The 10,518-nt window shown below is 45.6% G+C and overlaps 1 long non-coding RNA gene across 1 annotated transcript; it reads right to left on the bottom strand.

Annotated features, from left to right (window-relative positions):
* Positions 1-222: 222 nt before the first annotated feature.
* On the bottom strand, positions 223-9,224 carry LOC148683453 (uncharacterized). The gene is made up of 2 exons (XR_015947202.1): positions 9,024-9,224; positions 223-536 (listed from the first exon to the last, which is right to left on the bottom strand). It is a non-coding gene; the product is annotated as an uncharacterized LOC148683453 (long non-coding RNA).
* Positions 9,225-10,518: the final 1,294 nt, after the last annotated feature.

Genomic DNA, 10,518 nt, shown 5'->3' with positions numbered 1-10,518 from the left:
GGTCCTTAATATAATTTTCTGATATTCTATTTTTTTGGCAACACACAGCATGGATCACACAATCCATATGCTCAATTTATGCAATTAGTTTAATCATATGTTCTATGTTTTCCTCAAAAACTAGACTTCAGATTTCCTTTACTGGTGGATTTTTAAGGCCTTGACTGAGGGGTTGGCATGAATAGAGATGATGTGGGCAAAAAAGGGAAAAAACTAGATAAATGTTTTCTTTTTTTTATTTAAGGAGCTGTGAATTAATGAACCACTTCTCTCAAATTCCCTTTGGACACAAGTCATGATTTGTTCCAAATTTGTACATCAGACTTTGTACTGAATTTTTTATTGTTGAAGGACAGGCTAGCGACCTGAATGCTAGAGTAATCTGAGGATGGACGGAAGGGATCGCATAATCCAACATTCAGAGAAATTGAGTCATCCAGGGATCGGCATGATCAAAGCCTTTTGCTGCAATCCTGTAGGGTTTACATAGGTAGGATCAATGCAGCCACTTGCTCAGGCATCTTTAGGTTGGGAGGCTGAAATATACAAAATCAAACGCAAAATCAATCAACAGCTGATATTGATTGAAGGCCCAGAGGTAGATAGTTCACACAACCGGCTGCCAATTTAGCACAATGTGGCAGTAACCCCTTAATAAGCTTATTGAATTGATATTAAATATAGATGAACAAACTAGGGTGAGGAAATTGTTACTCTCAAGGACAGACATTTGTGGTTTTCTGCTTTGGGTGCCAAAGCAACCTGACCAACAAGGGGGACTATGCCCTTCTGCTTTTAGGGGCAAATGTGGGTACAATATTAGCAGTTTGCAAATACCAGGCAGCAAAATGTCCTGGGCCAGCTTTGTGGCTCGATATTTATTTTCACAAAATTTGTATAAGGCTTGACTGCAATAAAACCTCAAGGCGGTTTACAAATGATGCACATTTTATAAATCTTTTCTGTATTATGAATAGTGCTATACTAATGCAGTGAAGTGGCTGCTTATAAAACCATTAAGTACTCCTGATGATGATTGTTCTTGTAGTTATTATTTTCATGCTAGCATAATATATAATCCATTGATTTTCTTAAGCAAAGCTTTCTGCTGCTTCTTAGAACTTCTGGATGAAGCCAAAGCAATCGCTACCTTTTGGAAACAGCTAGTGAGCATTCTGCTTTCAGAAGCAAAAGATATAATTTTCTAAGATAGATGGATTTAAGCAAGGTGAGCTCCAGGTTTCAGAGGGCCTTCAGAAAAGAGTCTTCTGGTGAATGTCTTCCTTGTCTCAGTGGCTGCTGGTGGACTGAGCTGGCTGTGGTGGCTCTCCAAACACCACCTACAATTCCTAGTGGTGATGCTAGGTGGGGGGGAATTTTGGCAATTTATGGGATGGCTAGATAGCAGAGCCCCTGCCCTGGCATTCTCAGTGTGCCAGGCTGAGGGGTGCTAGTAGCTGCCCAAGCTTGCTCAGTGCCAACTCTGGGTTGGTCTCCCTTTAAACCCGAGGGTCCCAAACTTATTTGGCCTACCACATGCTTTTAAAGAAAAAAGAAATTAATCAGATCCCCTCCTGGAAATCTACATTCTTAAGACCTGTCAGGGGACTTGACCACAGATTGGTTATAGCTTACATTTTCTGTGTTTATTTGGAAAATAATCACAATAACTTTAATTCTACGTTACATTGGAACGCGTCATTGCACAATGTCTTTATCTTCTTTCTTTATGCTTCCACTGCCCCCTTATTTTTATTCAATACCTCCCAACTGCACCCAAGGCTACCCCCGCCCCTCTGGATCATTCCAGCCCCCCCCCCCGAGTGGTGGTATTGCCTGGGAAAACACTGCTTTAAACAAACACAGTACTGTACTTCCTGGGTAGGGAACATGGAGCCCTCCAGATGCTGTCAGACTACAACTCCCATCAGCCCCAGCCAGGGGGATGGGAATTGTATTCCAGCAACATCTGGAGGACACAACTTTGGCTCCCCCTTCAGCCCCCCCTTACTGCAAGATCTAAGCCGGGTCTCATCTGATCTGCATGGTAATTAATTTCATTCTATGAAACCTTGGGCAGAAGTTAACAGCTCATTCCTTGGACCAGACTTTGCATGTTCCTAACATAGCCAGCCCCACCTGCCTTTTAAGTGCTGCTGGACTGATCCTGGCTCAATTGATGAGAGGCAAAACCACCCAAGGCAGGAGAGGGTGGCGACGCATTTGAATGACACCACTTTATACTTCATAGATTCTCTTGGCAAAAGAAAACTGACCACCGCTCACCCAGTAAGCTCTGTAACGTGACCCTGGTTGAGATGGAAGAGGTTCCGTGCTTTCACAAGCTTCTTTCTGCAGGCCATAGATTCTGGAATAAAGGTTCTCAAAGTTGCTGTAAACCTCACTAAGCCCAAACATAAATCTTCTGTGCCGCCTGTGTGGCAGTGATTTTTCAATGGAGCCAGGTCACATACCATCTATGAGTCACTGTGTGTTGAGTCATCAAGTGATGAGTCATTCAGTGACGTTACAAGCATGTGAGAACTGGCCTTTGCAGTATGTCTACAGAGCAGATTTGCAGTTCAGCACACAGGTGCGCAAAAAACTTGGAAGTCACGTAAAGACGTAAAGACAAAGTTACACTTCTTTTCAAGTTTCCAAGTGGGTTCTGCAGACTTCTGTGTCGTGGCTGATGTCTGGTGGATCAGGGGAGTGGGCACCCCTAGACATGTGGCCCAGAAGTGCCTGGGGAGCATTTCTGCCACAAACTCTGCCAATGGGCTCTTTGAAAGAACGAGGACAAGATGTTTTTACCTATCTCTGGTGAACTTGTGAAAGGGGATCAGCAGAGAAGTCGGGCCAGTTTAAGTTAGGAATGAAAACAGTAACTCCTGATAAATCCTAGTGAAATTCCTCTTAAATGAAAATATGTAGGCACAAAGGAAACAGAATGGGGTATTTTTGGTAGCATTAGCATGCTGGTTTGTAGCATTATAAGCATTTTTTTTCTAATGGAAAAATTCATTCCATCAGTGCTGCTCATAAAGACATATAAAATAAAATAAAAAGAGGATAATCTTGTTTCCCCTCTTGCTACCTTCAATTTCCATCTCAGTTATATCCTCCTCCTCCTCCTCCTCCTCCTCCTCCTCCTCCTCCTCCTCCTCCTCCTTCTTCTTCTTCTTCTTCTTCATTTATTTTTACGTAGTGTAGGGTGACTTTAGATTATACAAATATTGAGGCATACAGGCCATAGTCTACAGCACAGCTTGACATGCATCAAGCACTTCTTTTAATTAGCATTTTTCCTCCTTTCCTCTTATCTTTGTATCAACTCTGCAGACAAGGACTGCTGCAGATACAATACATCTTTTCATTTCGTGTCCAAGCAAGGGAGGTTATTGTGTATCGTTGTATGTTTGTTACGATTCTGTTGATTTTAGCAGATACACTGTATTCAGAGGTGGCTCTCTGACACTACACAGCTGTTTAATCTTTGTTAAATAAATTTAAAAATTAAACAAACGAAGGGTGGAGGGAGAAATTAGGAAAATTATTTTCTACAATGCATTGTCAGGTAGCCAATGTCTGAACACATATGCAAAAATAATTGTGTCCCCTTATTTCAAAATTGGAGTAATCACATCATGATGGCTGCAATAAAAACAGGTGATACAGACATTCTTATAACTTTGTTTAATGGAGGTCCTGTAGAAGGAATCTGTTCTTTATTTTTTTTTTGTTTCCTAGGAGAGAAGCATTTGAAGAGCTGATGGTTTGAACTGAAAGTTCTTTTCTTTGCTGGCTTCTTTTCTCTCTTTAAGTGCTTTCCTTCCTCCTTCAAACCCAGACTACAAAGAGTTATCCCGTATAATTAAGAGGTTTGCTCATACGAATGTAATGTTTGCATTTTTAAGGTTGTCAGAAAACAAAACAGAAGAGTTTTTTGTTTTGTTTTCTGCATACAGGGATTTCCAGAGGTGAGCAAAATGATATGTCTTGAAAATAACTGGGGAAGGGGGTCTGTTTGAACTTCAGATCAGTGTTAATAAAATCAGATGATATAAAAGTAAGGCCAGCTTCAACTGAGCACTTTTTTAGCAGTACTAATTTTGATCAGATTTCCAGCAAGTGACATACTATATTCCCAATTTTTTAAAGTTTAAAATTGGGGGTTGTCTTACACACGGAATGTTGCAATTAATTATTTCTTAATTTTGGGCTCAAAAAATAGGGGTCATCTTATACATGGGGGTGTCTTATACATGGAAAAATACGGCAAATTGGATTAAAAATGTTTTATGGGCCTCTTTACACCTGCCAAACATATAAACAGCCATTCCAATACCCACATAAAGCATGCAAATATACCCAGCTGTTTCTTAGGAAATGCTGCCTTTTGACGCGTTTTCCCCTGAACCGGCTTCAACTCAAACAGATAAAAAGAATTAGCTGCATTTTAAGCTGGTCATGTTAACACAGCTTTACTCTGACATGCAAAGGTTATATATGATATGAACTTATTATATATAATAAGTTTTTAAAGGTGATTTGATCATGTTCATTGAGCTGTGAAGCCTTATGTAACTGTGCAAATTTTAGAACTTTAAAGAACACCATGCTTACTTTTAAAAAATTACTTTTCGTCTACAGATTTTGTACTGCATTACCATTTTTTTTTACAAACTGACTCAATATGAAGAATCAAACAAGAATCTATTGCACCCACACTCACCCCCCATAACAAAAGGAAATAAAGAAAGGGCAAAATGTTGGGTGAGAATCTCTTTTCGCTCTCCCCTTTTTATTTCTTTTTCTGCTTTCTTTTCTTTTCCTCTTTTTGGTTTGTGTTTTTATTTAGATTAATTTATTTTACCTCTGATATTCAAAAAAAATACTGGATATTTGATATTAATTTTTGTTTATCTTTTAAAAACTTTGATAGAATTCATGGTTTTTATCAACTGCCACACCATCAAGCATTTAAAATACTCCCCAACAAAGAATATTGAGAACTATATTTTTTTGTAAAGGGTGTCTGGGAATTGTAGCTCTGCGAGAGGAAAACTACAGTTCCTGGGATTATTTGGAGAACGTGTGTGTGCTTTAAATGTGTGGAGTGTTCGCAGCCAGAGAGACCTCATTCCAGAACAAATGGAAGAACAGCGGTTTCAGCAGAAACCCAGAAATTTCTGCCAAAAGGGCACTTCTTGAGAATTTGAAAGCCTTTTACATTTTGTATCAGTTTGGTTGGTTCTAATTGTGGGATGGACCACTGGGGCAGACAAGTCACAACAGTTCCTAGAGTGTCCACTAAGAGGAACTCACCTGGGGGAACACCTGACTAAGTTCCTATTCCTCCAGATATGCAGATGAGATGGATTAGCTGGCAGACAAAAGCCCTTAGCCAGCAGCCATTCTCTCTCTTAGCCATCTCCTCTTCAATGGGAACACATCTCCAGAGAATCTCCAGTTAGGATGGTTCTCCCTCTCGGCCCGCTGCCAAGAGAGAGACCAGATGGAGCCTCACTTTACTAAGTAGACTCCAGATGTACATATTTGTTACTTTTCTAAGCAAGCCTGCCTTTCTGAGATTATGCTGTTAACTCAGGATGTCATGTGAGTAAACTCTATCTTATTTCAATACTATTGTGTCGTGTATTTCTTTTAAGAGGGACAAAGGGGATTTGTCAGGAAGTATAATATTGAAGTATATTTGTTGTAGAGGTTCTAACAATCCTAACACTCACGTTTTGCTGTGCACAAAAGGGGAATGTCACTCTGCTGATATTGGAAGCTTGCTAACACAAGCTTGGATAGGATCTATCTAATAATATATTCTAATCCACATCCCTAACATTCCCACACTAATAATGGTGCTCATGTTGCCCTGGTGTGGACTCTGTAGCCCCACCACTGCTTGTCTATGCTTATTGAGGGCCAAATGGAAATGGAAATCTCAGAAGTATTTATCGTGTTTCAAGAAGGCAGACTCAGCTCCAGCATTCCCTTTGCCAACTGCTTGGCTGTGTGTAGGAACTATCTTAGTAGCAAGAGATGGTTAACCTTCCAGTGGTGTATACCATGAATTGTTTTTGCTGCCAGTGAGGTCCATTAAACTCATTGCATTTCATAATCAGAATTTAACAAATTATTAAACAGCGCTCATATTGATGAACACAAAATTAATACAGTGCTCCAGTTCGAGTCGAAACCCAGCAACTATTTATGGGATGTGACATCTTCCAACATTCACCCTCTGAATAACAGTCACAATGTGTGTGAATTAAGGTCGCATTGGAGTTGTTGTTTTTCTTTGTCCTTTTTCTCTCCCCCCCCCCCAACCTTTCACATTTTTTTTTTACCCTGCGCACTTACAATTATATATTACTTTTTATCTTTAAATGAAGAATATCTATATATATAGAAAAATTCCTTCAGTAGCACCTTAAAGACCAACTAAGTTTTTATTTTGGTATGAGCTTTCGTGTGCATGCACACATCTTCAGATACCATATATATATATATAGAGAGAGAGAGAGAGAGAGAGAGAGAGAGAGAGAGAGAGAGAGAGAGAGAGAGAGAGAACGTGAATAGGAGGCAGAGCAAAAATTTTATGTTGAATCCGGCAAAGTCTGAGCTTCACCTTCCACTGCCAATTTCAAAGTTGCTCAGCTTGCCAGCCTTATTGAACTAGAGCAGGCAGAGGGAACCTGTGGCTCTCCAAAGATTGTTAGACTCCATCTCCTATCAGCTCCAGCCAGTGTGGTCAACAGGAAATGGAGAGCCAGAGGTTCTGTGACTATGAACTAGGCTATCTGGAAAAGCAGAGCACCCTCAGCCCAAAAGTAATTTAAGGGCCACATCTTTATTTTTGCCCACTTGGCTACAACAGCATCCACAAGCAGCAGCCAATGCTGCTTTCCTGACAAAAGAAAAACATTCTGAATTTAACGTCCTGCCAAACTGTGTAGGTGGATTGGATACTCTTGTAATGGGTGATGCTTTTTTCTGGTGGTATGTGGAGTACTGGCACGTTTTCCTCCCCAAATCAGAGCCTCTTACCTCCTTCCCAAAGCCCAAGAAGCTTCTGCCCAGCTTAAGAAAGGAGGAGCGATGTGTGAGGTCCCTCCCTTGCAGGATGAGCACTGGTACAATTTTTCTAGAAAAAAAGCACTGCTCATGGGCAGGGCTGGATTTCGGTTTGATGAGGCCCTAAGCTACCAAGGTAATGGGGCTCTTTATATGGCCAGCTGTCCTTTGCCAATAACAAATTGTTGCTGTTTGTATGTGTGTGTTGAATATATACTATATGGTCATTTATGGACCTAATACCGGTAGGTATCTAAATGGGACGCAGGTGGCGCTGTGGGTTAAACCACTGAGACTAGGGCTTGCTGATCAGAAGGTTGGCAGTTCGAATCCCCATGACGGGGTGAGGTCCCGTTGCTCAGTCCCTGCTCCTGCCAACCTAGCAGTTTGAAAGCACGTCAAAGTGCAAGTAGATAAATAGGTACCGCTCTGGTGGTAAACGGCGTTTCCGTGCGCTGCTCTGGTTCGCCAGAAGCGGCTTTGTCATGCTGGCCACATGACCTGGAAGCTGTACGCTGGCTCCCTCGGACAGTAAAGCGAGATGAGCGCCACAGCCCCAGAGTCGTCCGCAACTGGACCTAACGGTCAGGGGTCCCTTTACCCTTTACCTTTAGGTATCTAAAGCCATTTGCACAGAACAAAATATGTATTTTATCAAAGTACATCCAGCTTTTTCCCCTTTAATTTTTTGGGGGCCCCCAAGAGAGTGGGGCCCTAAGCTATAGCTTGTTTGGTTTATACGGTACGTGAATCCGGGACTGGTCATGGGGGATCCAAAAGTGTGTCCTCCAGCCCCACAAATTACAGTCAGCAAGATGAATGGTCAAGGGAGATGGGAACTGTGTTCCAACATTAGCAATGCCTAATCTACTTATTCCCATTTTGGACATAAATTTGTGAACTTACTAATCAAACAGCTTTCAGCTTTTGCTCCAAACCAACCTTAATTGGCGAAACTGAATTTGCCTGTGACTGAATCCCAACCAAAAGTCTTAGCAACCTGGCATTATTTACAACAATTTTGTTGTCAAAAACTTCCACCCTAGAACAGAAATGAAGGCTTGGGCACATCTCACAAAACACCAGGATTCCAATCTGACCTTTTAAACCCCCAACAAATGATTTTGAAAGCCAGTATCAAATCTCTATTTTTCGCTGTTAATTTAAACACACACATGGGGGGAGGGAGAACATCGAGGAAGACCTAAATCTTGCCTCTTATATACATTTTTAAGACAGCCAGATCAACCTGCCAAAAACCGAGGCTTCTACACTCCCTCTCTTCCATGCCAACAAACAACATTGGAGAATTTGCCTTCTATATCTGTGGCGAGTTTTAGCCTGACCCAAATAAAACCAGGCAAAGGGAATGATCAGTGCATAACAGATACAATGATCCACTTGCCTTTCTTGGCTGGGATCACCTACCAAAAATGTGCGCACCCCCAGCCCTGTTTGCAGGACAGTCTTGACGCAAACAGAGCTCATTGGGATTTCTGTTCAAGTTCAGGCTGCTTCCTTCAGATCAGGGGTGCCAACTTGAATAAAATGTGGGGTTTTTTTTGGGGGGGGGGTTAGGTAAGTCCTCCCTGCATCATTGATTACAAGACACGGTGCACATATACCATTTGAATGGCAATGCTCATCACCTCTGGGAGGGAGGAGGCCCCCTCAAAACAATTTTTGGGGGGGCAGCAAGAATTCCTTGGCCCCTAGGAGTTGGCTCCTATGCTTCAGGTCAAGCCTGCTGCTTTTGCGGCTGTGCAGGCGGCAGGGAGGCCTTGGGGGCAGAAGCCCAGAGGGCATCCTCCATGGGACTTTCTGTGTCAGCCAGGTTTGCCTGTGGAGAGTGGGGTGGCATAGCAACCAACACCTGGGGGCAGCTTTGCCCCCGCCCCGCCCCCCTTCGCTACGCCCATGGAGGGACTTACCTGGGGGCCCCAATATTTGATGCAAGTTAGCACCCCTTCGGGCTGGGCATTTGTTTTCCCCGCGGGGCGCTTGGCGAGGCAGAGGCGAGCAGGAGCGCGCTGGGCTGGGGCCCGAGGGGGCTTCCCTCCCCCCCCGCCACTCGGCTTACAAGGATGCGCAGATGCATCTCGCCCGCCCGCCCCGAACCAGCCTCGCCCTCGCTGCTTCGCTGGGACAACGCGCAGCCTCTCCTCCGGCCCCGCTTTGCGCAAGCAGGACGCTTCTTCCTGCGCGCGTCGCGCCCGCCTGCCTGCCTGCCTCTCTCGGGGCGGGGCCTCCACTGGGGTGGGCGGGGCCACACCGGGATGGGGGGGGGTGTCCAGTCCGGGCGCCTCTCCGCCGATTGGCCTCGGCGCGCTGAAGAGTCCTCCCCTTTGGCCGACCTGCTGCAGTAGAGCAGCAGGTGGCGAGGGAGGCAGAGCGCGCGCCTCGCTTCGCCGTCCCTGCGGAGCTCCTCCGCGATGGGGACGGGGAAGGGGAAGGGGTCGCGCTCTCTGGCCCGCCGGAAGCCTCCGGAGCCCCAGGCCGATCGTCCGGCCGAAAGGAGAGGGGTCCCTGGCGGGGAGGCTGCCGGAGCGCACGACCGGCCCCCATCCTGGCTGGCTGCAAGGCGGAGAGAGAGAGGCACCCAGGAGGCGGCTGCCTTGGCGCACTTTCTCGCTCTGGACCAGGATGGAGGGGAGACAGGACAGGCGGCGGGAGGGAGGGACTGGGGCGACCAGCTTTGTGCAGGTGAAAGGGGGGGGGAGTAGTCCCAAAGAAGGAGGATTTTTCGGCTCCTGCAGGGGGAAAGGGTGTCCTCCTTCGCCTCGCCGATCTGGTGGTTCCGCAAGAGCCGGTCGCCTTTCGGAGCGAGAGAAGTGTTGCAGCAGGTAAGGGAAACCGATCTCGCACCTGGGGGAGGGAGGGAGGGAGGGAGGGAGAAGTCCGGGCTCTTTTCACTCCCTCGTCTCCCTCCCCACCCCCAGACTTCGGCAGAGCTCCAGCTCTTGCGCTCTGGTCGCTTATGTAAATCGCAGGGTGCGAAACGCGCGCGCGCGCGCGCACGCAGGCATCACCACCTGGCCGGGCGAGCGTCCTCGAATGGCCGCGTCTCACCCCCCCCCCCATCCTCCAATGTTTCGGGATGGCAACTGGAGCGGGATCCGTGTCTCGCTGGAGCCGACGGAGCTTGTCAACCGCCTCGCGTGTCAGCGGTATGGAAAGGCGGTGTACAAATTGTCTAGAGAGAGGAGCTTCGCGGGTTTCCCTTCGTTTGCAGCGCAGTTCCGACTTGCCCAGAAGTTAAGTCCCGCGAGCTGAAGGCGACCCGCTCTCCTTCGCTCCTGGCCTGTGCATATAGGATTACAACTGCGCTGCAGGATCCGGCTGTTAGGCCCCGTTGCGCGCCAGAATCGGCTGAGCGCGGGCTAGATAGATGACCAGGCTAGCGTGAGGCCGAGCCAATGTCCTGAT

The sequence above is a fragment of the Zootoca vivipara genome, chromosome 15, assembly GCF_965207765.1.
Source record: "Zootoca vivipara chromosome 15, rZooViv2.hap1.1, whole genome shotgun sequence".
Lineage (NCBI taxonomy): Eukaryota > Metazoa > Chordata > Lepidosauria > Squamata > Lacertidae > Zootoca > Zootoca vivipara.
Note: the sequence above shows the minus strand (reverse complement) of the source record. Positions and strands in the feature narration are given on the sequence as shown.